This window comes from Diuraphis noxia, unplaced genomic scaffold (genome assembly GCF_037042655.1).
Source record: "Diuraphis noxia isolate RWA-SAM2 unplaced genomic scaffold, SU_Dnox_SAM2 contig0005, whole genome shotgun sequence".
NCBI lineage: Eukaryota > Metazoa > Arthropoda > Insecta > Hemiptera > Aphididae > Diuraphis > Diuraphis noxia.
Window position 1 is genome coordinate 15,601,433 of NW_028301715.1, and position 9,504 is coordinate 15,610,936.

A 9,504-nucleotide genomic window follows, 5' to 3' on the forward strand; every position below is an offset into this window, starting at 1 on the left:
GTATCTATAAAGTTTTTATGTTTTTATTTGTTGTTCTCTATTCATTCTGACAAGCAAAACCATTATTGTAACTTGGCACGAATATATGATTTGATGTAGGTACTTGTGTAGGTGTATATAGATAGAAGATACACTACCTATTATGTGAAAAGTAATTTTACTATCATCGCTGAGTACTGAGTAGTATGGATATAATATTTATTTTGTCTTCGTCTCACTGTATGATTATATTTTCTACCAGCGTAGGCATCATAAAGTATTAGTATATATTTGTTTATTTACAAAATGCATATATTATACTGATGAAAACAAACAAAGCGTTGGACAGAAAATTTATAATTTTGTACTCTTGAAAGTGAGAAGTTTGTAACACTGTAAAATACATTTATATTTGCCGTAATATTTGTTTTGGCGTATATATGAGTCAAAAATAAAGAATCGTTGAACATAAAATAAGTTTGTAATGTTAAATTTATGTTAGAGTGAAAGTTGTGGGATATCTAAAGAACGTATTAATCTGTCGTGCGTCAAATTATGCTTCTTGCAAGTTGCAAGTAAATCTAATTAGTTATTTGTTTTATAGTCATAGTTAAAAAAGTATTTTCAACAAACAGAAATAATGTTAAATGGTTGCAAGTAATTTGTTAAATCTTTGTAAGGGGCTATTCTTAATACGATAACTTTTTTGTAACTTGTAAGAAACTAAGATTATACTTCTACAGTTCTACTACGTACCAACGTACCATTTGTATTGTCAGCATAACGCAGATTGTGAGTGTTAAACAAAGCTTACAAAAAAAATTACCTACTCTACATCATAATTTATATTAGTAATTATAACTTTACTAATTATAAATCTACGATTGAGATTAACCTCAATGATTGCATTGAAATGTGTTATTATAATACTGAAGTTTATAATTCATTGTATTTAAAAATAATAAATTACTTACATAAATCTAAGGTTAGGTCACAAGTTATTATCGAGAAAATCGTTTCTAAGATAACACTCTTAAAGTGTGTATGAAATCAAATCAGTCAAAAATAACAACATTAGTTTACGTAACTTGTTGTTTATAGTACCTCTTAAATCTATTTTTCTGCGTAGTAAATAACAAAAAAACACTCTTAATATAAGAAATTTATATTTTAGTTTAATTTAAAAACGAATTTGGTAGATAATCTAATTTATTTTAATTAGGTACAAATTATACTTCTTCACGGTAGGTACTATAGTAATTGTATAGGCATGACTAAAAAAGAAAAATTACCTAAGGCCACAACAGGTAGACAAGTAGTAACTTGGCACTAACTTTGTAAAATGGATAATATACAGTATCACACATATATTTAAAAAAGCATATTTACAAATATTTGCAGCAATATATTATATAGACTATCTATTCTGTATTATCCGACTTTTTCCTGGAAAAAAGATAATATTAAACTAACAGAATGATATTAACGATATATAACTATATAAAAAGACTTTCTTGTCAACAAAATTAGTAAATAATAACTATCTGTTTTTCTTAATCCTAGCCAATGACAATGATAAATATAAATTAATGAATAAAATATTTAATTTTCGTATTTTAATAAGGAGAAAATGCTTCTGTGTACCACTCTACGAAGGATGAAAAAGTATAGCCTTGATCACTCTTCACAAATTGTCCTTTGCCTGCCTGTGAAAATCCCGTCCAAAACGGCAAAGCCGTTTTGAAGATTAATTAGCCGGGACTTGGACACTTTGATTTATTTGTATAAAGAATATTATTATATACCTATGTATACTGTATAGGCAGATAAGCTAGGAAAGAAAAAGAAAGATCTTGAATAATTTTTTTTTAAGAAATTCTATAGCTGTTGGTATTAATGATTTCCAATTGATAAATAATTGTAATAGACATGCATGTACATTATACTTTAGGAGCTCATTATACGATTCTTTAAATAACATATTAGGTTATAGTTTTCACACGATTGCGGAAAAAAAATAATAATAATATAGCTGGCATGTCTAGAACAGAACAAATTCAGGTCCGGTGCGCGTATAATTACTGTTTGAAAGGAAAATCGAATGTTTTTTTTTTTTCTATAAATATTAAACATATTATAATAATATTGGTATACAAGAACAACGGCGGTCGTGGTGCGTATCGCGCACACTTTTTAGTTGCATGCCAACATTACAATATAATAATATCATTATAATAACATGATGATAAATATTTTTCCTACCGGTTGTAAACGATCTTCTATATTATTATTATTTTATACGCCTACACCAAATTATAATAATATCGTGTTTATTATTATTTTGTTTTATAATAATCCAAGCAAGCAGTCTATATTATTTACGGCGGACCCTGTTAACTGTAACCGATGTCGCTCGCATTATGTTATTATAAACTGTATAGAAAATAACACACCCTGTTGTGAACTCGTAACAATAACACACTGTCACACGCCACTGTTTTATATATTTTGAAACTCGAGCAGATAGCACTCGTGCAACGAAAGGGTAACAGCGACGAGTCCTTGACGGCTTGCGTGTGTGTCGTGTGTGAGCACCAAAAATACGCATCCTCTCGTCGTGTGTGTACGAAATCTGTTTCTGTCTCTTATATATTATACAGTCAGCGGGGGAGCGAAGGCTCTTGACGTGGTATAGCTGGCCGGTTAGGTTAATATATATTATTATTATTTTTATAAATATATATTGGGCGCGGTGTGACGTGCGTGAACGACATAATATGATATATTCAACACGCATATTATGATATTATAAATAATTATAACAATATTTTGTGGGTTCAAAAAAAAAACAACAACAACTAAATAATATCATCTGTTTAAAATCAATGGGTCTTTTTTCTCTTGTCTGAAGTTTACTCGTGTCACATATGTCTATATATAGACAGGATATGCGTCAGATACACACCCGCAAAACCCTGTCGTACATAATACTTCTGGCTTCTGCTAAGTTCAAAAACAGTCACGTATCCCTCCAATACTCGTTCGTCGAAGATAAATATGTATTATATAAACACTATACTTATCCATACGAATAAACTACGCTTAATGCAATATTATTATGCTATTGCGGAAATCACACAACCATCGCGTTAGAGGTCTACTTACATATAATATTATAATTAGTCACATTAATGATGTATTATGCCTGCGGAGTTTAACGACATTAAAAGTAAAAAAAAAATCAAAAAAACTTTGTAACTAATAACAATAAATAATATTTAAAAATAAATAAATAAAACCTAACCTATTATCGTATACATAGTTATTATAACGACAGACATCATTATTTTTGACTGATAAAAATATTTATAATTATCTAAAGTAACGTCGTCGCTTTACATAGATTGTTTTCTTCATATGACACAATAATTCTTTCATGGATTTTTCGGGCTTTTTTCCGATAGCTATAGTCAGAATTCAGAACAAATCTTATTGATACATTTTTATCTGACATATTGATATGTCCTAATAATTAATATCGTTCACATTAACAGATCGATATAATGTGAGAAACGTGTAAGTATTAATATTGTGTACAAAATTATTAAGCTTTAGAATGATTAGTATATAGAATTATCTTCCTCTTCGTTTAAAATGAACGTTTAAACTTTAAATGGTAAACGGATCTCATATTTTAACAATACAATACAATAATTAGAAAAAATACTTCATCTTTGATTTCTTTCCTGACGTACCTAAGTTTTTATGCCTTTATTTTATTATATATAATATTCTTTCAGTGTTCCGAGGTAAAGATATTTTTGGTTTACACTTTGAGCCCTGCAAGAGTGTTTATAATGTAGTATTGTTTCGTTCACTTTGGTTGATTGTTAACTGTAAATCAATTAAATCATCTACAACTATAATTTCGTATATATTATAATAACAACAATAATAAATTCAAAATTGCATTTAAACCTTGCGTATAATCTCCAAAATTGTTGTCTTAAATAATATCAAGGAATTATTATTTATCGAACTGCTTATATGAAAGTGTTTATCGTTTTGGAGTTCATGATGAAAATTTAAACCCTCGAATTTGACGAGGGGGATGTATTTCATAAATATTATCGATTATAATATTTTGTTTTAGACTGATAAAGTTATAAATTATATACGCACTGCATGCGATCAACTATGCACTGCAGAAGCCATATTGTGTAGGAAACCGGAAGTTTACCTTATATACCTACTTGTTATTTGTTAGAGAATTGCTACTGCTGTTGAACACGACTGGAGAGTGAACATTCTTATATAGAACAATATAAACACGATGAACTCTGTTTAAAACCTCACATCTCCCTGATGACACATCAAGATAAATGACAAAACCATAGAACACTTACATCACTTTATGTACATTGAAATGAATTTGAATAAAATATAAAAAATAAAAGATGTACCTTATTTATTTTCATACCCACGCCGCATATTATGTTTATTATACACAATATTGTTATAATAAATTCAAAAATCGTTTCACTGCTATTTTTGTCACCGAAATATTATAATACCACAAAGCGTAATATTATGTCAACGGATCGCAATCGCATAAAGTATATAAACATGTAAATCGTAAATGGGTTGATGGAAATTTACGAAAAATTTATATCCGAGTATGTGGTATAATAAAACTGTATAATACTCTTATCCCTGACTAGATAAATTCAGTGGGTTCGTATATACGGAGGACGGAAGGTCCACTAGAATGGTTCCCCAATGATTTTTATGTCGTACGACCACGCCTTTTACGATTTGTGACCAGACATTACAACTTCTCTTTTAAAGTTTTTTTTTTTTGAGGGTGAAAACCTTTTATATAAGAAATTCTCTTCACACTGTAGGCCAACAAACCACTAAAAGAAAATAATGTTCCGACACGTTTTAGCTCACACAAATTTTTTTCTTATTTACAATAGCGTTAAAATTATATACGCTGTCGCATTAAAATTTTGAAACGAGAAAGAAGAAACTATGGAAAAAGTATACTCCTATGATAATCATAATATATAAGTACGAGTATTACACACGACGAATCGAATACAACGATTAGACTGAAAATATAAAATTATATATATATATAAACCAAATGCAGACTCAAACTTCAAAGCTCAAACATATTATTATTTTTTGTTTCTATATCATCGTGTGTTGTGCGTAATGTACGCAATAAGTATATTAATAATATACTTTTGGTTGAACATTAAAAAAATAATAATTACATTCCTAAAAATTAATTGTTTAAATGGTTTTGTATAGTCAATATATTATATAGATAAAATGATTGATAATATTATTGTAGCAAAGATATACTTGCCCAGCAATAAAGACTTCCTAAAAAATATAATAATGTCATATTATATTCAATGTCGTTTTGTTGAAAAAATAAATATAGAGAATAGTTGTTTTATTGTGGCATAAAATAATATGAAATATCGATTGGATTTAAGTCTACAAATTGTCATTATGCATTAAGCGTTTAGAATCGTCAATAAATAAACAAGTGAAACAAATTAGTATTCAATAATATTAATATACAAAACATTATGAGTTATATTACAATTGTGTTTTATAAAGTATTTATTATTTTCAGATTGACTTATAAGACTTATTTAAGATTGAGTTATAACGTACCTACATCGTGTACATCATTAAAGTGATCTACCTGCAGCATGGAGGGAGCGAGAGACCAAAATTTTAACACCTAGCCACCTAGGTAATAAAAAATACGATCTCGTAAAATGGTCTTGTTCTAACCGTATCCGTGACTAACGTGGCGAATAATTTTTCATTTGATAATTTTAAAATTATTAAAGTTTTGAATTAGGTACCACAATATTATTTCATTAAGTTTGTTTTATTTTATTTACAATTTATACTAGTTATATAGGTACTGAAATATTAATAAATTTGATTAGAGAAAATACACATCAATATTTCACTACAAATATAATATATACATACACATATACTGTAACAATAACATTATAGTATGCTATTATCTACATTCTACATATTTAAGTCCAAGAATTGTTTTTTTTTTTTTTAGTTAGAATAATGGTCAGGTTAAAAAATCTCTAGACAATTATGTATTTTGTTTCCAACAGACGAGTTGCATCGGCTAGGTCGAGAGAAGATACATTTTATATGGGAGGAAATCAACTATGAGTTTGTAAAGTTTAGGTGCTTGATCAGGGATGGTCATTATAGTCTACAGAGAGGTCAATTACTAACATATCATGTAGCATGGAGTATTGGTTATTATTCTAACGTTCTGAGGGATAATTACTGGAAATATGTAGGATTTGTATAGCTATTTATTTAAATGTTCGTATTTTTTTTTTATAATAATAATGTATGTGTATATTCATTATTACAACATCATGCATTTGTATTTTTATATTTTTAATAATAATATCATATATTATATATATTATATAGATTACAGGATGATTCACTAAGCACGCTAACGCCTGATTTTCCTTTAATAATTTATTTAAATTCTAATTTTCAAAATTTTTAAATTTACTTCATCATCACCATATTTTCAAGGTAAACATTACAAATTAATTTGTAAGATATAATTTTGTATTACCACAGCACACTACTTAAGCAACTATAGTATAAAAAATCTAAAAACTTTTAAAATGTCTGGTTGACGTATTATAACGTAACAATAATGGTTGTGGTTAGCTTTAACATTATAGTGTCAATTCATCACATATCTGTGTTATTAAAATTAAGGCAATATTAGTATATTTTGTATGTTTGTTTGTATACGTTGGTTCTTTACGATGTTTTAATTTTTAAGTGACTTACAAGCATTTATTCATGTTATATTCCTTATTGTAATATTTTACATAGATAATCATTGCTCACATACAAATTTAAATATCGTAAAAAACCAACGTTCAAACACAGAAACGTTCTTATTTTGTAGTTTTTATTAGGTCAATTGACTCTAATATCAAAGCTAAGAAGATAAAATTTGTCTGCTGAATGGAACTTTGCTTTATCGTATATGTTTTCAATACGCCTACAACACAATATGCGTGGGTATGCTGGCCTTTTATAATTTGATCACATCGGTGCAGGTAAAATATGTTTATTAAACTACCCTTCATACTATACATACAAATTTAATTGAGTAAAAATAAGTTAAATGATTGAATAAACTAGGAGTCAACAGTCAATAGCACTTGGGTGTCAAGTAGTTTAAATTCCATTTTAACCCAAAATCCACTCATTTTATTTACTCAATTAGATATTAGGTGAAATTATTAAATAGTACTTCACATATACATATTTCACGAAGTAATTTAATACTTTTCGAATCACCTTAAAAGGTTTTGTATAATTTTATTTGGACATTAGTTTTATTTTCTGTTTGAGTGACGGAAATTGGTTATTTTCTCACAAATCCTACATTATATTATATAATTTATAATATTAATAGCTAGCTTTCTTTTAACATATTTTTTTCATAATATTATTAGTTACCATCGCTTCAATTATTGGGTATCTACCATTTGATAAATACAATACACTATTATATTTGGTTTCGTCATTGTATACATTCAATATTGTCATTATTTTTTTAATAATACGCCTATCTAGATACATACCGAATTTCTGGAGAAAAGATACTGATATTATTATTATACAGTTTTACAAAATGATAAATTATTATCTCTACAAATTTATAATTAATAAAATAATGTAATAATAGTGTGTTGAGTTATGTGTGATGACTGATGAGGGGTGACCATCACGTACGACCGTCAATATTACGCCAATGCCGGAAAATTCAAAACGATACTTAAAATTTGCCACGTGACCAGTGAAAACAAATTGACATTTTTACGAGTCGTACGGTAAAATATTATTAATTTATCATTATTATTCGCGCCCAAAAACTTTTCATTCATAACAAAATAACAATGATGCATCGATTATAGATTCGATTGAAACACGTTCATTGGTATAAATAGTACTTATATATATATAATATATATCATATATATTATAAAACATTTGTATCTTCTAGATACTACTACGACATTCATTGTGTATAAGAATCGTCATTGTTGACGAACAAATATGTTATTTCTATTATTCGCCTAAATTTATATTTTGGTTTGAACTGAACACGTAGTTGATGATGTTAGAAGAAAATGTCCTAAACAAATTTAGACATTTGTCTTACACATTCAATAAAATTACAAAATAATATTTTTAGATATACATTTTCAAATTTCAGAAATAGGTTAAGTACTCTATATCTCTATATGACACTGTTATAGATTTCGATTTTAAATTAATAAGGAATTTATCAGAAGTTTTCCATTATTATAATAGTGCATGTATACCATGGTTATGAAAGGCTAGTTATGAAAACCTTTATTAGGATAAACACCTTCATACGCGTACTTATCGTAAATCACATTAGAGTCGTATTAAATGAGTATAATGTTGTAAAGAACAAGAAAATCAAATTCAATACAATAACTTAAATAATTCGTGTCGTCGTGATGTATGTCAGCTTCCACAGCGTTGTGTAGTATTTTCGCGGTGCAATAAAATATAAACGTAGGTTTACGGTTTACATAAATATATTTATTTACAATGTATATTTTGGAATAATATAATGTATTGATATGTTAAGATACAATACTATTGACAAAACTAATACCAAACGAATAAATGGATGTTATATAAGCAGATTTGCGGTAAAAAATATTACACCGTATGTTTAAGTACCTATGATATATGTATATTATTCAGAAAACACGAAATAATAAAATTACATGCGATATACTATAAAATATTAAAATTAAATCATGACAATATTGTACGTCATCGAGTTGGCGAGAGGAAAAATTGTGTTTCCAGGCTCAAGGTCATCGGGCCACACGCAGAAGAATGCGGGTCAAACGACCGAATGGCATATGGTCGTCGTGAAAGCTTAATGGGAATAAATAGTGGACGGTATCCAAAATCGTTGTGTGAAACAACGCACAATACTACATCCACTACACGTTAAACAAGACGTTGTAAAAAAAAAAAAACAAAAAAATGTCTTATGAAAATATAACGGGCGATCAAGATGCGTGTCATTTTTTTTTTTTATTCTATCACACGCCGTACAATATAATATTATAAATATATATAATGTTTATGAGTTTTTTTTGCTGCTACAGTATCATTATGTGCTATAAACAAAGCCGCCTCTATGTGTGTTTAGACTTTTGTATTATAGGTAGGTGCGTATCTTGGTATTTAATATTTATATTATTATTATTGCATTTTCTCGTTATTCGTACAAGACCATCATCATGCACGCCACACGTTGTTTCTATTTTTTTGTTTTTTTGCCTTTCGCTTCCTCGCCACCACTTATATGTTATTTTATATACTCGTAGATCGATCGATAATAATATAAGCACACGATGTGGTTTCTTTGTT